Here is a 23459-nt window from a genome sequence, read left to right as displayed (position 1 = left end):
TGCCATAACCCAACCGACTCTGAGTGACGCCTCGTGTTCATGGAAAATACTTGTCGGTAGAAAGTGGAAAGGAGACAAGGAGAAGGTGGGCCCTTTTTCTCGAAAGAAGAACTACGTCTCACGGACATTTGGAATATTTATGGACCCTAAAATATTACGTTTGTAATCTATTTCCAGCATATAGACGGCCTCGTCGACACTAACGTGGCAACGTCGAGTCATTTCCGCTTTCTTTTATATATATATATATATATATATATTACTTAGCTCTCTTATTCTTCGAGTCACGAGTCACGAATATTCGAAGCTACTTTGGAAATTTGGAAATTAACAATTTTATTACACGGACTCTTTTAGAAAAGAAAAAAAAAAAAAACAAAGAAAAGGGAAAGGATATATTCGTTGTCTCGCTTTTATTTCATGCTAATGTAAAAGAAAAAAAAAAAAAAAAGAGAGAGAAGCTACAAATTTTATTGATCAAGTATTGATTTCAATTCAAATTTAAAAGGACAACTCTGATGAAAGAATAAATCTCACGTGATATTAAGAAAATTGTATATACTTTTCAATTATTTCGAATTAATCGCGAAAGGATTGATTAAAAAAAGATATTAGAAAAAAGAAAAAGTATAATCGTCGTAAATTATCGAAGCGAAATTATTTTCGTAGAAACTCATTCGTCTTATCGATTTTATTTAATAAAGATCGATGAAACGTTTTAGAACGACAGAACGAAGAAAAAAAAAAAAAATATGTAAAAGGGAAGAACTCGATTTGAAATACAGGAAGGCGTAGAAGAGAATTTTTACAAGTTAAAATTATGACACTGGCCTTTTTACTAGGTGGTCCTAGCGATAGACGAATTCTGTAGGAGGCTTCTTCATCGTGTTTACTAATTCATGAGATGAATAACTTAAGGATAAATGTTCTCAGCGTATGAATAATGCTTATTCGACTCTCCTTAACCCGATCATATAGCAGGTGACCCTTTCTGGTTCTGCAGGCTTTTAGCTCGTCGATATACACGTGGGAAATGCACCTGCCTACGTTCTCTAGTATACTCGAAAATTATTTTAATTACGACTGCCTCAGCGCGTAGAACGTTAATGACCATATTCAACGGTTATACCATTATAATTCCATGCTTACGAACTCCATCGTACGTATTTAATACGTAACCAACGTTAATTCTTTTAACAAGTAGTATCGTAGAATCAAAATAAGAAAAATATTATTGACCTGTGAAAAAAGTTAAAAAAAAAGAAGGGTGTAAAAAGCATAGACTCAGGGAGACGTTAAAAAAGTGAAGTAATTAATCACGCGCTAATTACGATCCTCGAGAGTAGAGACAGAGAAAGAGAGAGAGAGAGAGAGAGAGAGAGAGAGAAGGTTAGGAGGAGACGTAGGGTAAAAGGGCAACTCGTTTGCTTAGAATCCACGTGGACGACGGACGAGGTGCGGGTCGCGCTACGAGACGAGACGGTTAATCAATCCTGGAGCTCGTTACAGTCAGGAGGGGCCGCGTTTCGCTACTTGAAGTGGCGTTAACGCATCCGAGAGAGGCACTAAAATGTCAGAAATTGTTAATCTACTCCGGGACTCACGCACGTGGAATCGTAGGAGCACGTTTACTACTTGATCACGAGTATGTGTGGACTAACTATGCTCATGTATTTGTTCTATACATTGTACGCTTTTCCAAGAAATAAACCCTTACTCTAGCTCCTTCTACGTCCTTCCTTCCTTCCTTCCTTCCTTCCTTCCTTCCTTCCTTCCTTCCTTCCTTCTTCGTTCACTCTCGAGGAGAGAGAAGAGGACTTCACCGACGAGCAACGCCAGCAGACCGCACCGTTATTACTAGCGATAAATCGCCACGTTTAATAAGAGCTCGCGCGCACGACGTACTCTAGACGGAGGTTAGAGACGGCGAAAGTATGTTGAACCCAAGTAGGAAAGGTCGAGTGCACTCTATTCAAAACTATGTCCACGCAGCGGCTGCCTTTCATTCGTTCGTTCGTTCGTTCGTTCATTCGTTCATTCGTTCCATCCTTTTTCCTTCCCTTTTCCTAAGTATTACATCGGTCCTATACCTTTTTCAATCAAGAGTCTAACCAAGATATTTTCGATTCTCCAAAGAATTCAAGATATTCCATAAGTGGTACAAAAGAATCAACAAATACATTTCCCTTAGATTTTTATTTTTCTATATATTGACTTATCGAATCGTATTACTTATTAACAAATTTTTTTTGTTTTCTTTTGTTTTGTTTAGTTTTTTCCTTTTTACAACGATATATATATATATATATATATATAATTGTATTCTGGTTTAAATATCTAATCAAGTTATTTTCAATTCTCCAAGGAATCCAATGGCATTCCTTCGTAAATTCTACGAAAGAACCAACAAATATATTTCTTTATATTTCTCTTGCTTCTTATTTCTTTATATACTGATTTATCGAATCGATTTTACTTATTAACAATCCTTCTTTTTTTCTTTTTTTTTTCTTTTTTTTTATAACGGTATAATCGTAAACTTAGATGATCTTATCAGAGAGAAAAATGTTCATTATAAACGAATGAATTTGTAAGGAAATTTATTAATGAAAATATCAAAAAGAATTTGATTTAATTATTCAAAATGATTGATTAAGATAATACAAATGAATAGAATCTTTCAAGAACAATTCTTTCGAACGGATCATTCAACGAAGAGTTATTAAACGAATAATACAAAATAATACATATGATATTCCTATTATATGTTTACTTCGTACTATGTTAAATGAAATTCGAAAGTAATTCAAATTAGACGACAACATATAGAGACATTATATATTTATTAATCTTTATATTGTATTATAAGAAAATATTTTCAAATGTTTGTATCATATGAGGAAACTTTTGTCAGTACTTAAAATAATAATTAACAAGGAAAATAATTTTTAATGATAGTAATCGATCGTTCATTTAATAGATCCACAAAGAATCTAGGTTATTGGTATCGAAGAGAAAAGGAAGTAAGGGAGAAAAAAAAAAAGAAAGAAAGAAAGAAAAAAAAAAAGAAGAAAAGAAAAGAAGAACGTGTCGGGTGATTCTGTTTCCGTGTAGCATCATCGACGATGTGGAGTCAGAAAGCGCAGCTGTTAAGAGTCACTCGAGGACGACCCTTAAAACCTTTTCCCAAACCACAAATCCCTTCGAGACAGCGCTATTAAGGTCTCGATGTGTCACGTGCACTCACTTGAATCTACCGTGCACGTGCATCCATGGAAAACGATGAGAGTGAGAGACGTGAGTCGTCATCCACATTCCTTCCTTTCTTCCTCCTCCTGGAACTTTCAATTTAATTGCACTCCGTGTGTCGCTTCAATTATTGCCCGCGGTAGGTAGGCATGAAACGGAAAGGCCTTGTCGTTCAAACACTCGTTCATACAATCATTTACATTTATTCGGACCCTGTTGACCTCGAATAGAATTATTCCAATTGTTTTTTTCTTTCGTTTCTCTCTCTTTTCTTTTTTATTCTTTTATTTTTTTATGCTCTTTTTTTTTTTCTTTTTTTTTTTTTATACATCACCCTCATTGAAATTAACGAAACTGACTGTTACGTGCCGACAATGAAAGGCCGATGACGTATATTACTGATTTTCATCTTAAGCTAAAAATGTTTTGATAATCGATGAGTTAAGAAATATTTAACATTTTTTTGCGATATACAGTGCGCATTCATTTATTTTTCATAAAATTGATTTTTATGTTGAAATTTGAAAGTCATCGAATTGTCTCCAATTTTGTTTATATTAATGGTATCGTTAAGTAAAGTAAAATGTTCAATTTTAATGTTCAATTTGATTTTATCAAAAACAGTCTGATTTTATTTTCTCGCATTTTTTCTTTTATTGATTATTTGTTTCGTTCTACATTCAGGATATATTTTTCTAATATATTTATTTAAATGCAAAGAAAAATTTTATTTTATTCTTAATTATATTTATCATATCGATTATTTAATTACTAAAACTTGTTGTTTTATTATTTGATACTTGATAATTTTCCAAGGTTAATTTGATTTCAACGAAGCCACAAAGGTCACTGTAAGGTACAACCATCGATTATTTTATTATTTTATTATAATGAATATTCGCTTACACTTTATCAATATTTATTATTGACCTGATTGAAAATTGCTTTTGACATATTAATATACGATATAAATAAATATAATAAATAATAAAAAAGAATATATAAATATTTATTATTCCTTGAATTTTGCCAACGCTCGAGCGCTTAATACATTTAAATAAAATATTTATTTATTACTGGAAAGAATTCTATGCAATAATCGATATTACAAAATGTATCTAATAAATAACATGAAAATAAAAAATACTCGGGAATAATCTATATATATATAAGATCTATGTGATACTCATGGAAATTAACAATATCATCCAATGTGACATTGGAAAGGAAAGTTCGACAGATAGTAGAGATATCTACTATCCATTGGAAAAGAGAATTAATAGTGACAATATTCCCTGAAGTGTAAAAGTAAGCTTTGCATTTATACTTCTTTTGCATCTAAATCGATCTTGTATAATTATTAACCATCGAGTAGTTAGAATCTTTTACAGTCAATTATAATATTGAAGAAAGTAAATGAGACAAATGCAAGAGAATAACTATAAAAAAAAAAATATATATATATATATACATATATATATAAATTAAATAAAAATAATAATGCTGATTCTCTATTTATAATTGTGTATGTAAATTTATTAAAAATATTAAATAACGTCGATGAATACGATTCATCTTTGAGATGAATATATCTATATGTATATGTATACATATATATATGTATAACATAGATTTTTTATATAACATAAAAACATGATATTAAAAATAAAATAAAATTTTATTTCGGACTTAAATAAAAAAAGAAAAATATTTTTAATGTGTACAGAAGATAAATGATAAGTTAAAACTTACAAAAAAAAAAGAAAAAAAGAAAAGAAAAAAAAAAGAACAAACTTTGATATCTGCCATTGTGCCATCCTGTTATTGACGATAAAATTATATTTCAATTTTCTGATATTTAATTATATAATCAGCAGTACAAACAACAAAACAATTTCTTTAGGTTAAAATGTAAAATTGTTTTTACAACAATATCGTAAAGAAAATTATTTGATTTATCTCAACGAAATTGATAATATAAAAATAATTATATTCGATGATTTTTAAATTTCAAAATAAAAATCGATTTAAAAAAAAAAAAAATTTTAAATCCGTCATAGATAGGAAATATTTTATAATATCTCTTAACTGATCATCTTCCAATCTCAGATAAAAATTTCAATATATAATGTAGATACATATGTCGTGACATTTCCTTGTTAAAAAAATGTCATGCTTTGTTTATCACATTTATTGTAAAAATAGTATTATTTTAATGCATTATTAAGGAATAGATGCATGACATATGAATGCAATGAATAACATTGTTCGAAATCGAAAGAGAGAGGCTGTCAATAATGGCTGGTTCAAACACGTTCAGTAATTTAGTTGAGTGGTGAGCAATTTATTGTTCGCACACGGTGCGAACAGTAAAATTTAGTGGAATAGTTTAGTAAAACGATTTAGTCGAGTAGATCAATTTCTCTAGATTTTCATAGTCGAGTAAAGTTACACGCACTCACTGAGCGTCGCGTTTCGTTAGAAGGCGTATGATTACTACTACTGCCCATCTCTTCTAATTTTCAAAGCTCAACAGTATTAATTCTTAAGTAGTTCAGTTTGCTAAACTTGTACTAATTTGCTACTCGATTAAATTACTAAATGCATTTGAAACAATCTTAAGAAATTATGAAAGAGTAAAGGGTTACAACAAAGTATCAAAATATAAAAAATCTAAAGTTTCCAAATACTAAAGTATTGTATTTTAAATATCATTTTATTTGTTTACTTTACATTCAATATTTTACATCATATTTATTTATATTTACATTAAATAGATCAGATAAAACTATATCACACCCCTGTCTTACATTTATTATATATAATAAAAGTAAATAATATAAAAAGTAAAATATATTTACAGGGTGTCAATTGGTATAGGATGTATCTCTTAAATTGATTGAAAATAGAAAAAAATATTATAAGTCAAAGTTAAATGATATTGGAGGATACATCAAATGCAAATGATTTTATTCACTTATGTGTATCGGTGCATCACAAAAAATACACAACAGTACTTTGTTTTTTTTTTTTTTATGCTCTCCATAAAAGTATTGATCATACTTATGCCTTAAACGTTATACGTTAGAATAACTTTCTTAGGTTGTAATAATAAATATAAGTTTCCATTAAAAAGAACAAAAATGTAGTTGAATTTTTCTGACGCATCAATGCGCAAAAAGTATATAAAATTATATTATGCACTATCTCATGCCATTTAACTTTGACCTTCATCATTTTTATCTGTTTTCAACCGTTTAAACGATGCAGTCTGTTCCAGTTACGTGGAATACACTGTAAATTTTATACAGTTTAAATACTTTTAAATCCCTAAAAAAGTAAAAGGAAAATTGTTTTGGGAATTAATTTTTTTCCTCTAAAATATCATTGGAGTTTAAAGCGTGACAAGCGATAAAAATCTTTCATATAATTCTATACTTTTTTTTTTTTTTTTTTACAGGAAACGTTGTTAAATAAATATTCATTAATTAAAAACCGATTATGTGTTTGATCCTTAGATATATGTAGATATTCCTATCGTGTACTCTAATGATTAAACGATCGCTCACGTAGAAATTATTCTTCCGAGCTATCCATTTCGATTTCCCAATGTATTCTACGACCTCTCGTGCTTGCAGTGCTATTGAGGTCGCGCAGATGGCCGAATGTACATATCGAAATTCCCTTTACCATCTCTCTCTCTCTCTCTCTCTCTCTCTCTCTCTCTCTTTCTTTCTCTTTTTCTCTTTTCTTCTTTCTTTCTCTCTCTCTCTCTCTTTCCCCTTCACTTTCTCTTTCTCTCTCTTTCTCAGGGATATGAAATTAACTAAAAAAAGAATGACGAGTACACGGAAGGCAAGCTGTGTCTACAAGAAAACGATCGCGTATGCATGTTGTAAGGTTTTCCCTAAATTATTTCTTTACCATGACGTTACTACGGGCAGAATATAAGAGAGAGAAAAAAAAGGGATACAAGATAAATGAAGAGAGAGAGAGAGAGAGAGAGAGAGAGAAAGAGAGAGAGAGAGAGAGAAAGGGAGAAAACATAGTCGTTTAAAAGAGATAAACGCTAAACCGACAGTCGGAAACTGGAATACAGCTTCCGCACATTCCTCGTGACTCTTCTGCCATGGAACTCGATACGTCCTACTTTTTCCAATTTTACCTCCTTTTTTACCTTCTCCTCGAGTAAGGTAAAAGCTCGGAAACGGAGGAACGTCCAATGGTAACAAGAATTCATCCAGAATCGTGAAACTCAATCATCTTCCTTCCGAGTGACCGACAAATGTCCATTTTCGTAAGGTTTCTCATCTTATTCGAGAATCTTGAAAAATTCATTCGTACCCTTTTCCATCATTGTAATTTCGAGCTGCGAAGTTTCCCAAATTTAAATTTAAAATTACGTTAAGCCGTAAAGATTCTATCGATATTTTTTCTTTTTCTTCTTTTTCTTTCTCTTTTCCTTTTGTTTTTTTTTTTTCTTTTTTATTTTCTTATTTTTTTTTTTTTTTATTTTTTTTCATTTATTTCTCCCTCTTTATCCACAATGAAAAATCATTTTGTAGTTTAATAAAAACGTATGTCACGTGATCGATTTCAATAATCAAAGATTAATGGCAAGACGCAAGCTAGGAATATAATGAAAGAAGAGAGAAGAAAGAACGGAATTTGAACGGAATTGAACACTTCATGTATCTCTTTGTCTTTCACACACCCTCGAAAAATCGACGAACCCCTTGGCGCATAGCAGGCAAACGGCTTTCTAGGAGGGGTTGTCGTTTAATCGACGGTCGTTGCTGCTGCATCGGATTTTGATTAGCCCGGTCGCGTCACGTACGTACGTACGTTCGTTCGTTCGTTCGTTCGTTCGTTCGTTCGTTCGTTCGTTCGTTCGTTCGTTCGTTTGTCGACCGGTTAAAAAAATGCATCTCATATGTTGCCACGTGTGTAACTAGAATTCCAAAAGCTCGCACATACGCACATACATAGGCACATACGCACATACATAGGCACATACGCACATACATAGGCACATGCGCACATATATAGACACATACGCACACTTATACCAGTATATGTGTATACAACACGTAGGCGGCATAACGAGAGAGCTGGTCTGTCTAGCAATTTTCCAGGCATACGCGCATGCACATCCATGCACACTCTCGATCCCCTCTCTCTCTCTCTTTCTCTCTTTTGTCCCATTCTATCCTTTTCTATCCTGTCTTTGGCCCTCACCACCTTTGATAACTTTTAGTCTCTTTCTTTCTCTCTCTCTCTTTCTCTCTCTCTCTCTCTCTCTCGCTCTCTCTTTGTCTGATGATATTAAATGTGCCTAATCAAACGTATTCATAACAACTTTCATACTTTAGTACGTAGAAAAATACATTGAACGTTAATTCTTGATGTTAATATAAGTCTTAATGTTAAATACCAATACTTTATGTTAATTGCTATTTTTCTTTATTCAATTCTTTTTCGATTTTTATTCTTTGATATATGAGAATTTTTGGTAACTTTGATCGTAATCCAGTTGGACGCCATTGTTATTTGTTTCTTTTCTTTTTTTATTTTTTATATATATATATACTTACAAATTATTAATAATGCAAAGTTTCACGATATTTACGCTATATTGTATAAATGTGAATGATAAAAACTATTAAACGATTCGATAAATTCGGCCAAAGTAATTGTAATTTTTTTCTTTTTTTTCCTCCAGTCGATTTTAAGTTCGATCGATTGAAGGGTCTTTAAAATGCTTTAAATATTTAAATCGATCTTAAGAAATGTTAACGAACGGATGTAATACTTATTAAAATAGAAGAGGAGAAAAAACATCGGGAGATAAAGGTAGAAGAAAGAGACGAGTTTGTAAAATTTAATCGACTTTTCGTAGCGACCCTTTTCTCGAAGGAAAGTACCGAACCCCTCCCCCCCTTCCTCTTTCATTGGACTCTCCCATTCGAAGTTCCAAGCTGGCAGGAAGTTATTAGGCTTCGTTCATTGTTGTGCGTTAGCACTTTATTGTTGTTTTAATTACGTTTGAAAGAAAGAGAAACGCTTGAGTCTTGATGTTTGCACCCCTTTCGACTGTTGCAAGCTTCCAATGCCTATGGCAACACCCTTCATCCCTTCTACCTTCCCCTTCTTTTCTACTTTTACTTTTACTACCACTACTACTACTACTTCTTCTTCTTCTTCTCCTTCTCCCCTCACCTCATCTCAACTCACCTCTCACCTCTTACCCTCGACCATCACACACCATCGCCAGCAGTCGCATACTAGAATCGCACACTCTCACTCGAAAAGCCCGTCGACATATTGCGCATGCATAATTTAACGTGTTCAAACAAATAACAAAGTTTTCGCATGTTGATGAGAAACGGCAAACGCGAGCTCGCGCGCGCGCGCGCGCGTACTCCGACTGACACAGACCGACTGCCAGTGACATATTTTCGTTTGACACGTGGTAGAGAGAACGACGGCGGACGGAGAGGAAGGGGTAGATTTGGAGTTATTTCGTACCGGAGTTCGTTCGAGACGTTTCCTTGGAATCGACGACAACGACGACGACGACGACGATGACGACGACGACGTTCGATTCCCATTCAAAAGGAGGACCGATGTGAATTCGATGAATTTATATCTATGGAACGTTTTCGACATAATATGTACATCGCTCGAAGAAATATTTCGGCGTTCGATATAATCTCTGACGAGAATCATCAGGGAAAATTATAAATGTTAAATTTCGAAATTATAAGAAGGTATAACATGTTTTTTAAATTTTTCCAAAATCTCGTCTTTCCAAATAATTGAATTTTCTTTCTTCCTTTTCTCTTTTTCTTCTCTCTCTTTTCTTTTTCTTTTTTTTTTTTTACGTATTTTATGCGATAAATGAAAGAAAAAGAATTTCTTTTGATTCTCATTGTTCTCGAGGTCGGTTCTATGGAAATTAAAAAAAAAAAAAGAAAAAAAGAAAAAAAGAAAAAAAGAAAAAAAAGAACTATACCGATCGAGATTTTACGTTCGGTTGACTAAAGTGTTATTAACTTCCAAAGTAAACTCACTCTTTTTCTTCGCGACATACGCTATTACGTTCTACCTTTCAAAAATGTGTACGTGCATGAGAAAGGCCTGAGCGTTATATAAAGCTTGATGAAAAGCTAAGCTCCTACGTTACGTAGATACGCATATACGTGCAGGTACAACGTTGTATTTGCCAGACTCGTTCGCTGGCAATTTGCCTTCGCACACCGTGGTCTCTCGCTTCGAAGTATGAATAATAATGACCGTGGATATGTGAATTACGAGGCGATTATCTACGTCGAGGGTGCGTTGGTTATTGCAACGCGACTCGTACTCGTGCACCGTGCAACGGCACTTTTCGTCGATCGATTCTTCCTATCTCTCCCTATTTTCTCTCTCTTTCTCTCATTTTTTCTCCCCATCTCTCTCTCTCTCTCTCTCTCTCTCTTTTACTCTCTCTTCTTTTATCTTTGTTTCGTTTCTTTGTGAACTCGTTACAACGTCGTACTCGGTCTCTTATCCGACCACCTTTCCTGTCTTTAATTACTTAAATGGCAGCTGCAGATTGATAACCGGCCAAGTGATCTCTTTTTATTCTCTCTCTCTCCCTCTCTCTCTCTCTCTCTCTCTCTCTCTATCTCTGTCTCTCTATCTATCTATCTATCTATCTGTCTGTCTCTGTATCTCTTTCTCGTAATTCTCATTTCCTTCGTTCCCTTTGAGAATCCCTTCAAATGAATTCCGATTAAATAATTCTTAAATAATTATTTACTTCTCAACGATACTTCGTAGATAAATCTTTCAATTGACGATCCTTAGTTACAGTACCAGTAGAGAAAATTCTTCAAAGTTTCAAGTACGAACTTACGTAGATAGTTTATATAGACATCGGGAATGGCTTTGATCGAGAAGCTTTGCGAAATAAACTTGCTTTCCTAAGTCACCACCTTCCCATCCTAACCCTTTCTCAATATCTCGTAGTGCCAGAATCCTCCGAATGTGGCGCCAGCTGACGGCTTTGTAACTTTCAACCCTTCTACCCCTTTCATCCTTTAATGGCATATAACACGAGCGTAGAATATATATATATATATATTTTTTTTTTCATCGTTTGATAAATCGATCGTTCGATTCTTCGTTTAAAGATCAAAATAATTTATATTTACGATGCTATTAGTTATCGTGCTTGATTCCGATCGATCTCATAATTATAACCACGTATCGTTGTTACTTTCGGTATAGAATTAATAATTAGTATTCTAATGTTTTATGTAATTTAACGACTTCCTCCTGTATAATATAAATAAGCTTTTCATATCCTCCAAGTATTCATTTTATTAGGAATTTAAAACTATGCCTGATAAATAACACCTATATATATATATCTATATAAATATATGTAAATATGTGTATATGTATAAGAAGTGCCAGGAGCATTTTGTTTAGTAAAATACCGATCGAATATTCAACTCACGGCTTTGACGAATCCATCGAACTACGTCGAGGTAAAGAAGAAAGACGAGGAAGAAAAAGGAGACCTCGTATATTCGTGTATTCGAGTTGCCAGGAAGCGATAAAGTTCGTAATATCGAAAGGTCGTGCATAAACAGAGAATAATAATCCTATTTCGTTTTGAACGACTATGAGTACGAAGGCTACATTGAGGATGATGACGTTTTCACATTTTCTTCATAGTTCTAACCCAACCTTACGATTTTTCTTTTACTCGTTGCTTTACTCGTCTATCTTTTTCTTGTTTCTGTTTCTTTTTTTTCTTTTTTCTATTTTTTTTTTTTTTCCTTTTTCTTTTAAACACACACGTTTGGCCCGTTGATTCGTTAAAAATATTCCGTGTGAGAGAATAATTTATGCGAACTTTTCATGGCCCTCCCTCGTGCCTGTCCTTTCGTTGTAGTTTCATCCAGCTGACAAGGACAAAGCAAGAGACACAGAGAGAGAAAGAGAGAGAGAGAGAGAGAGAGAGAGAGAGGAGAAAGAAGGAGGGAAGGAGACATTTCGTTCACGGGTGGTTTCATCACTCGCATTTTGTTTATGATTTTATTACACGGCATTCCAGTTAAAATCATATCTCATCGTTCGTAATTCTTTTACCCGGAGAAGCAGCTCGTCCGTTTCGCGTTAATGCGATAAGCCACATTAAAATATTAATTACGCGCTGTAATAATTAACGACATTATTGGAAAATTTTTGAAAGTGGCAATGGGATATATGGGAGGGGGAGGGTGGAGGGTGGACGCGTAATTTAGGAAAGAATCCGAAAGAGGACAAGGGATGAAAAATTACATTGTACGCAACGTCGACTCGCACGTGCAACGTGCTGACGTTTAAAACGTTAATTACTTTCGCGCAATAATTCGTCGAGTGCCTGTAGCTTCGTTTTTGGACACACTTTTTTCCTTTTCCTTTTTTTTTTCGTTTTTCCTTTTTTTACTTTCTTTTTTTTTCTTTTCTCTCTTTTTTTTTTTTTTTTTTTTTTTTTTTTTTTTTTTTTTCATCGCTACCGAATAGTTTTCTTTGTGCTCTAGCGTAACTTTCGACGAAAAGCCGATTTTCTTTTTTTTTTTTTTTTTTTTTTTTTTTTTTTTTTTTTTTTGCCAAATTCGTTTGCCTGGAAAATCACGAAAATTTTAAAACGAATTCGCGTACGGGTTCACACAGATACATGCACGAGAATGGCGGGAAAGTAGGACAAAGTGGAACGAGAACGATGTAGTCAAAGCTGGGATTCGGCTATAGTCGGTTCTAAGCTTTGGTGCAGGGCTGATATCAAACTTATCAGATACTTCATGCGCTTGAAATAATCACTTCTCAAAAGAAACGATTAAACAAATATCTTAGCATATATTAAAAAAGAACATATGAAAAGAATGTTTGAGTTTGGATCTGAGAGGAATTTTGTTATTATTTCATTGTTAAATAATTATTAAATTAATTATTATTATCCGTTGTGTTCTAAAGAGTAACGAAAAGAAGGAGATACAATATTATATAATAATAATAATAATAATAATAATAATGATAACAATAATTATTATTATTATTATTCACGTTACCTGTTTGAATTTATAGACGGATAAACATGCTAACGGCGTGTCAACGGAAGGCTGCATCTGCACAAGCAAACTCCGCATTATTACAACGCGTATCTCGATAAACGTAAAATCATCGACATTGACAAATATTGTCGATCTTTTCGTCGGCATTTTCCAGCTCGAACCCCGATAATATCATCAAGAAAATAACTATTATAAATCGTGCTTTCGTTACCTCGATTTTCAACAAACATTAAATTATCATCGTATTTAACTCGATTTTCCCCGATAACTGAATAAGATATTAAATCGACCGAAAATACGAATTACTGGAAGGAAGTAAACGAATTTTCATTTGAATAAAGATACGTTGTATAGGTCGGGTCGTTAATGCAATATATTGCAATCCATATCTAATATTCAATGTTCTCTGAACAATTATTGAAAAGATAACGGGCATATAAAAATATTAAATATAGTTAGTAATTTTCATCAATGAAATCATTATCAAAAATTTCCAAATAATTAATTTAATATCAATTAAACGTTAATTCAAATTATATTTTTCTTTTTCGAAATTGGATTTATTTTAAGAAAGCATCGTAAGGCTTATTGATAATAGAATCAAGATTGAGACAAATAGAACTGATTGTAAATATTACCCCGTTAAATTGATAATGTTTTATATCAAAGACGATAAATTACATATCCTATTCATAAGGTAACATTTATATTGAATAAATATAAGAGAAAGGGTATGACAAATATCTGATAATAAATTAAATAATAAATTAAAAATAATGAATAAATTAATAAAATATAAAATAAAAATTTGTTGGATTTATTTCGGAGTAAAAAAAAAAATAAATTATGTCTAATGTAAACAATTCGTTATCGTCAAAAATATGAAAAAAAACCACTCATTATGGCATGTGCTGCGATCATAATGAATTATATAGAAAAATATTATTCTTTTACTAAGATTAGTCGAACGCTTAATAACAATCGTGACTCAAAAAATCCATCATTTGCATTGAAACGCGTAACTTTAAAATTTATATTATATAAAATTTTTTTTCCATTCAAACGTGATTTTAAGAAAAAAAAAAAAAAAAAAAAAAAAAAAAAAATTTCGCAAGCAAAATTTATATTTTAACGAGCTATCATACTAATAACAATATGTCGTTTTATTGAAAGCAATATCAATAATCTTAGTATCTCAACAAAACGATCTTAAAATAATAAAAATTTCCATAAAATTTTATTTCCCACTATAAAGCAAACAATTTTGTCCTGAGACATATTTTTGTGTCATCAAAAATAACAAAATATATATTTAAGATAATCGAATTAAATGAGATTATAAACATTATATATATTATATAAACAACTTTAATAATTACTTTAATCAATTATTATATCAAATTTATACATTTAACATATATTCAAGGAAATTATTCTTTTATTCAAAATGAACAAGATTCTCGTTAGGGAAACACAAATGCTATGAACGTAATACCTCCAACCCTCTTTACAACTAATTTCTTACCACTGTTCTCTACTCTCGGTGAGTGCTTGCAATAACGTCGCTCCTTTGTTTCCCAGCAGGTTATTCGATACTTTTGTAGCCTCCAGAAACACTCTATTTACTTTATGGCGCTGAGCGCGTCCATTTTTATGGTCTAATTATGCAAACCACAAAGAATGCGAATAGGTTCGCGATGGTAAAAGGCCTATCTTCACATTCCATGGATATTCGAAGATATAACTTGGGCTTGTTTGTAAGCGTGAAAGATGATGTTAAAGGGTTGAAGATGTGTATGTGTCTCTCTCTCTCTCTCTCTCTCTCTCTCTCTGTGTGTGCGTGTGTGTGTGTGCGCCGATGAAATTTCCTTTTCCTTGCATGTAGGAGTAATTAGTCTTTTGCATTCTTTATAGGTCGACGTTATTTTCAAGAAAATCCTAGAATACGAAACTTCCTTTTTATTGCCGATCTTCTTGTTTCCGTATTTATGAGCAACTATATAAAAGAGAGAGAGAGAGAGAGAGAGAGAGAGAGAGAGAGAGAAAGAAAGAGAGAGGAAAACTGAAAAAAAGAAAAAAGAATTTAGAGTTTTTCTCGCTCGGAGAGACGTTGTTTTTCGAGATCCATCAAGGTTCTCGTCAAAGAGCAAGTCTTTTCTACCTGCACGTTCGTCGAGTTTAATAAAAAAGAGGGATGGTTGGTTTTACTCTTACTCCTGCTCTCTTTCTCTCTTTCTCTTTTTTTTTTTATTTTTTTTTTCTCTCTTTTTTTTTCTATCTTTTTGCAGCATCCACGCGAGTAACATCGTCGTCGACATTGCCGAGTTATTCGACTTTTGATTTTTAATTAGAGATTTCCCGGATTCTCTCTCTCTTTCTCTCTCTCTCTCTCTCTCTCTCTCTCTCTCTCTCTCTCTCTCTCTCTCTCTCTCTCTCTCCTTTTCTGTTACTATAAACGTAGGGATTTTCGAGTATGCCGTTTTTTTTCACGCAAAGGTGCCGCATCTGTTTTAACATCTTTTCCTTGCCTACATTTACGACCAAAGCTCAGAGTGCTCAACCACTTGACAGGGCAATCTCTATGTAGGTCGAGAATACAGAGATTTTAATTAATTGATCCTCTTCAAAATCAACGTTGGAAAAAGACGCGACTAGAGAGTGAAAAGAAAATAAAGAGAGAATGAAAAAGAAGAAAAAAAAAAAAATGGCAAACATGATACACGCGTTGACAAGAATTTTTAGTTATGTACATATTTTCCAACGTTTTCGGAATAAAAATTTTTGATAATAACGATGTTGGTATCGCGTTAGAAAATGTATAAAAAAGAAAATTCGAAAATTCTCATAGAGTCAAGAATTATTTTAGAAACTGTTGATATGTGTTTTATCAGATAACGAATGATATATCGGCTGACTTAAGATTTATATATATATATATATAAAATAGTACCAGAAATATATACCAATTATCTGAAAGGACCTAACACCTTTTTTAGATCCTCCTCTTCTTCGTTAATTCTTCATTTTTTAAATATTTAATTTGATTAAATCCATATGATTTATTTATCGCAAATAAAATCTACGAACAATCAATTAAAAATCAATTAAAAAAAAAAACACATATTCTCCTTTCGAGTATCGACAAATTATTCTTTGTACCTTTCATAAAGGACGACTCTTAACTTAATATTATAAACAATAATTTTAATTCTTTCATGATATGAAAGTCAGTCTTCTTAGAATTTTCACATATTCAATCTTACTTCTTTCATTATTCGTGTTTCATTCGTTAGACAATACGTAAGAGTAAGAAGAATGGAATATTCTCAAATTTGGATTATTGCAATTATAATGTAAGTATTATTCAGCTAACATTTAAGATCCTGTCAGACCTAGTAATTTTATTCTTCGTTATTAATAGCAACAATTAAATCGAAAAAAAAGATTGTTACAAATAACTGATGATAAAATCTGAAACGTTTCGAGTCATTTCTCTCTTTCTCAGTTTATCAGTTATGATAAATGCAAAAATTAAACGTAGCAATGTAACCTTAACACAAGTTGAAACACGTGCTGTTTAGAAACAAAGCCGCTTCTATCTTGTTATATACGACGACTACGACACTTGATTGCGGTGACTAGGTCACGTGATCATCAGAGTAGCACGTTCTTGGTGAATAGAATCGAACATGTCGTAGATCATTAGATTCAAGTGAATATATGAACGTTTACAAACTCGATATTGAAGGACATATAAACTCGAGCAATGTAGGAATGATTCCGTTCACTCTTTAAATTTGATCGTTTGTCGATTTGATTTACACTTCGATGCATCTAGTCAAATGCATGTAGTTCGCATTATAAGGAAAACTTTCATGGAAACTAGAGACCGAAGTAAATGTAACCTTCAAGATACCTCAAGGAAACTTATTCCACACCTCCATCATCTTGTACGTAACTAAGACCAAACATTACGATACTCGACAAATTCGACTTTGTTAAGGTTTAATCAGCTGATTGTTTGATTTTACATCGATCTGATTACCGTAAACTAATCGATAATATATAATGAATCTTAATTCGTTCTAGACTAAAACCTTCAGATGATTCTTGTGCTGTTTTTCAATACGTAAAAAACATTTATTCTTCTAATCATTTCAAACACTTATCGTTATATTAACTATTTAATCTAATAATCTTGTAAAAAGTTTTGGACATTGTATCTGTATATTTAATTTACATACTTATCGTGATTATTTACAATTATACAAGAGATCATAAAATTATGTGGCATTCAACTCAATAATTGAGTTATCGAACAAAGAACACTTTACAACAGATAGGATTTATTTTTGTCTCTCGCATGGAATCGTTCGATTCATCGAGCAATAAAGATGACGAAAAGGACGAAAATTCTGCGAGTCTCGTTTAACCAATTCAATCTTTCCTATGCTGGAGTATTCGGACTCATCGAGTTTGGACGAGGTCATTAACCTCTCGTCTCTTAATTAATTCCATCGGTTCTTATATAAAAATTCATTACTCCTACATAAATTAGAATAGAAATTTGGAATAATCAATATTGCTACTGTATTATATAATTATATTGTAACATAATATCATTATTCTTTGATTTGCTTCTCTATTAACAATCCAATAAATATAATAGTTTTTTTTATTTTGTTACGAGGTAAACAATACTGAAAATTGTATGTAATTATATAGCGTATATATACATGTATGTGTATTACACATGTACACGTATAAAACAAATTGTATATATATATATATATATGTATATATATGTACAATTTGTACAATACATATACAATCGGTAATTTCGGACAAAGATGGTATTTTTGAGTTTATAATTTTGTAACTTTTGAGTAGTTTAAAAATAATGAAGAAATTCCTTTATTTCGTCTTAAGTCATTATATTCAATATAATAATTTAAGATCATTATAATAAATATAAATATAGAATTTGTTTATTTCATAATGAATTTTATACGATGATTAATACAACGAAGAAAAATAATATAATTAATTGTGTCACTAATCGATGACTATTAATGAAAAATATTTTATAATTAAATATAAACGTTAAGTATATTTACGTTAAACGAATAAATATTTCTTTTTCTTTTTCCTTGTAACATTTAATTTAATATATACGTTCAATCGAATTTTTTAAAGTAAATAAATATATGAGACAAATTTCAAAGAAAAACAAAAAATCATGTAGTACATATTTCACCGATAAAGTTCACTATTTTGTTAAAGTCAAAAAGTAAGAAGTATCATATCTTAGCAGACTGTTACAAGCTCTCTAGGAAAAGAGTTCGTTCCAAGGTAGAATATTTATTTTGACCGATTAATCAAGTTCATGTCAAGTCAGAATATAGTAGAAAATGTGCAAGTGGACCGTCCGTAGAAAAGCTACGAAAATGAGTGAGCATTAAGAAGTGGATGATAAGGAAAGGCTTATATATATATATATATAATGTCGCATTGAATGCATGGAATTCGTCGAGATATTTCATATCAGTTTTTTTAGACGCAATAATAAAGAATTCCTTATATTTTCCATATGAAAATAATTATTTCCGAAATATTCAAAAAAAAAAAAAAGAAAAAAAAAACCCCTTTCGAATCTTAACGTTATATCAAAATCTAAATGTGTGGATATTTATTGTAGGTGGATTCACTTGAAGTTTGTATAAAAAAATGAAGCTGATTGCAATGAAGATTAACAAATAATTTTACTTTGATTGGAGCAGTGACTTAAAAATGGCGATGCTTTTTTTGTCGTTTTTTTGTTTTTTATTTGTTAAATTAACAAAATCATAAGAAAATTTCACGTGCAACGAAAATTTTAACTCTACAGAAATATTTAAAATATTAACAGGTATGGTCGTGAATGTTTAAAAAATTTTGTACAGGGTGTAATTAAAGTTGGCGAATGGATGAAAAGTTAAATGTGTGGACTTAACGAAAGATCTTCATCTACCTTTAAGTTTACTACTTGCATTTATACATAATGTAATATTTTTGAGCATACAAATTTATATATGCATTTGCGTAAACGTATATGCATCGACACACGTACATACACATATTCGTTTTATAGACTAAATGGTTAATCAAGATTGATTTGAAATTGATATTATAAAATCAAGTTACTTATGATTTAGATTTAATTTGAATATTTGATTGTAATAATGATAGACGTGTTAAATCTTACAAAAATTTAGAAAAGAAATTAAGAAAAATTATCCAGAAATATTTAATATAGTATAAAACTATAATAAATAAATTTATTTATTATAAACTATAATCGTAAACTATATAAAGTTGTAATTGATACAGTCTCTGTCTGATATTTCACACCAGTAATGTTAGTTTTAAAAATAATTGATTTATTATAAATTTTTGATCTCATAATAATTTTTTTTTTTTTTAACATTTAATAGCTTTTTAAACATTTCTTTTTATAGTTATTTAATAACAAAAAGAATCATCAAAGAAGCATTATTTATTTTACAATCGTAATATTTTTTGTTGTTTTCTAAACCTTACGTTTATTCACACCTATTATACACTATATTAACGTGTAATTATAAAACAAAAAAACAAAAAAAAAAAAAAAAATAAACAAAAGATAACATTTGCTTTACAACACATTAAGCTACAAACACTACGTAAGTCATATGTGTGTTGTTATTTACAGTTGTTGTTTGTATGATGGAGTTTGAAGTTATATTAAATCGAGAGGGTGTTTGCGTTCCAGTATTCTAGTTATGCTGGTATAGCAATTTACTACTGAAGAATTTATATGAGCTTCGACTTTGGTCTGATGTTTTCTCGCGAATTCTGTGATTTCTTCCTGTATGGAGAGAACTTGTAAATGCTTTACGAATATCATCATTTCTAACGTATAGTATATAAGTCTTCCTGACGAGTTCGTTTATTATATAACCGAGTAACGTTTTACTCTTAGGATTATTCATTCGAGAGCACCAGTAATTATACTTTGCATTGAAGTCTCTCAATGTTAGAAACTTCGTATTGAAGGTTTTAAAGAAGTTGTACTCTTACTCCCGTTATTGTATTTCTTGATGAGGGGGTTTATACTAATGAAATGTAAATATTGTAAGTCTTCAACGTAACATTGATTATATTCGATTGTATATTTTTTTCTGTTTGATATGAATTTAAATGCCTAATGTTTCTTTTCTTTCTTTTTTCTTTTATTTTTTTTTTTTATTTTTTTTTTTATTTATTTTTTTTTTCTTTCTTTTTTTTTTTTTTTTTTTTTTTTTTTTTTTGATGAAAATTCCCGATCCCTCCTTATGCATTGTGTCATGTTGATTATAATTTGAGATTTCTATAATATGATTTATTTCTTTCAATATCAATATCAATAACAGCATTAATAATACTATTTAATTCATTGTCATTTCGTTGCATTAACTTTCTTCTTTATATTTTCTAACGTTAACAATATTTTTAGAAGATTAAAACATAAGCGTCATTTGAATGATCAAATATTCTATCAATTTTTCTAATTTTTCCATATTAATTCATTTATTTGTCTACTTGAAAGATTGACAATGAACGTAGAAATATACTTTTTATTTTTAGATGAAAATAAAAATAACCAATACGCGATTGTTATATCTATAATAGAATAAATATTAGAAAAAATAAATCTATAATATGATTAAGATAACAGAGGATCAATTGTTATAAGATAACGATCGAGGAAAATAATGAGATCTTTTTATAAGCTTTGACGATGAACGTCTTCGAAGCTCTCTCTCTCTCTCTCTCTCTCTTTCTCTCTCTTTCTCTCTCCATCTCTTTGACTTTAAAGAAGTAAAAAGAGAAAAGAAGTAAAGAGTGTAAGAAATCTTATCTTGAAGGTAGCTTAGCGCATTCCATTCTAGTATATTGCTAGTACATTTCATTGGTAACAACGATAAAGTCGACCATGTACAATACTTCATGTATGTGTGTGTGTGTGTAATTATGTGTGCTTGTATGCATGATCAAACAAATTTCGTACATATACATATACACGATCGTAATGCAAGGCTTAATTGTTTATAAAACAAAAAAGAGCTGGTTAATAAACTATAGTACGAGTATTGATAGACATCCGAAGAAAACTAAGTTCAATACATTCTATTACTCTCATTCTATTTTTTACTTTTTTTATTACTCTTTTTCTATTCTTTCTTTTCTCTTTCAGTTTCTCTTATTACTTATTACTCTATTCTATTTGAAAGGACGGAAAAGTAATTAATTCCAAGACAAAAGACAAATGCATTTCCACGTAACCATAAATTAATCTAAAGAGTAAGCTCTATTGAAAATAGATGTAGTTTCGAGTATCCAAATGAGATACCTTCATTATTACATGAAAAAAGAAAAAAAAAAAAAAAAAAAAAAAAAAAAAAAAAAGAAAGAGAAAAAAAGGAAGAAAAAAAAATGTTTTTCTTTGATACAACGTATGGAATAAAAGCGAATTCAATGAATGATTATAAATTTCTATTTGAATCGTTTATACGGATAATTTAATTGACAGAAACAGTGAGAGTCTATATTAAATTTTATATATGAAAAATATAAAGCGAACGTCGATGTGATTCAATTTAACAAAGAAATTGAACAATGAAAAGTCTCCATGCCATTTAACATTTCATTCCTTTGACATTCTGTACCTAAACGCAACCTGGTTTCCTTTAGACACCGATCGATATCCTAGAAACATGGGGCAAAATTCGAGAGAAAGAAATAGTTGACCTTTCCTGTTGGATGCAGCCACAAAGAGAGAAAGAGAGAGAGAGAGAGAGAGAGAGAGAGAGAGAGAGGGAGAGAGGGAGAGAGAGAGGGAGTCACATTTCTACCCCTCTCCGAGCAACTGGCCAATGAATTCGCGTGGAACAACGTTTGGACTTCGTTGATTAAACGTCCGTAGGACGGACTCTTTCCTGGTCTACGTGTTCCCGTTTACAGGCTGAATTCGACGATGTGTCCTGCACCTGACGTCGTGAGTGTGGACGAAAGGGGTAGAAGAAGGAGAGAAAGAGAGAAAGACAGGGAAAGGTCGGGCTAATTGGATGTCGGAGGCGCAATCTTGTGGTCTCCATTTGTCATTCGGTAGAGCGAGAGAGTGTCGTCGTCCTATTCTCTTTTACTTTCTCTCTCTCTCTCTCTCTCTCATGTTCACGATTTTACTCATCCCTCCATTTTCTTCTCTGTCTTTCTTGTTTTCTCTTTCCTTCTCTTTCTATTACACAGTACACTCTCATACCAGATACGCTCGTACACACAAGTGGAATCTTTCTTTGAATTAGATAGTCGCAACCGTCCTTGCAAACGCTAGCCGGATATTACGAGAATCCTGAAAGGGCATGTTGACCCTTCGAGGAATTCGATCCATGTGATCTTTGAGATCAAGCCAAAAATTTTACTGTTTCGAAAGATCGCTCGTTATTTCGAAAGTATCGTACTCTTAATGATTTTGCTTTATTATTGTCCATCTTAGAATATTTTCAAATCGTTCAAAGAAATATTTCTTTTAATGGAATCTTCCTTTTTTTCCTTCTGTTTTTTCTTTTTCCAATATATAAATTTAAAGAATCGACCAATTACAAGAGAAACATTGTATAAACATATCAGAGTATTGAAAAAAATTGTAAGTTGGTGAAAAATATCACACTCGGAATCGTTTGCGATATTTTCTTAAAACAATTCAAGCCTTTTTTTCTTTTTTTTTTTTTTCTTTTTTTTCTTTTTTGCAACGTCGGAAAAAAGAAAAGATCGTCGTTGCGATATTCCCTTAACGAGAATTAACGTGACATTATTACTGTGACCGACTTTCGTGGATGCGTTCTCTAACGACAGTAATTTTGCTTCGTTGAAATCGTAGAATGTGCTTGGCAATCGTAAACTTGAACGCTTGTGCAAATGAATACAAAAAGAAAGAAATAAGAGGGGAAAAAAGAAGAAGAAGAAGAAGAAGAAGAAGAAGAAGAAAAAGAAAAAGAAGAATAAGAATAAGAATAAGAAGAAAAGGTCCGGGAAGAAAAATTG

At 31.5% G+C, this 23459-nt stretch overlaps 1 protein-coding gene across 4 annotated transcripts in view; it reads right to left on the bottom strand.

The window, feature by feature from the left end:
- LOC124947902 (uncharacterized N-acetyltransferase DDB_G0290199-like) overlaps positions 1-23459 on the bottom strand; it is a 457589-nt gene that overhangs the window by 310616 nt on the left and 123514 nt on the right. The gene's annotated exons all lie outside the window — the stretch shown is intronic.

This window comes from Vespa velutina, chromosome 3, assembly GCF_912470025.1.
Source record: "Vespa velutina chromosome 3, iVesVel2.1, whole genome shotgun sequence".
NCBI lineage: Eukaryota > Metazoa > Arthropoda > Insecta > Hymenoptera > Vespidae > Vespa > Vespa velutina.
The sequence above is the reverse complement of the archived record's forward strand: the minus strand, read 5'-3'. Positions and strand labels throughout refer to the sequence as shown.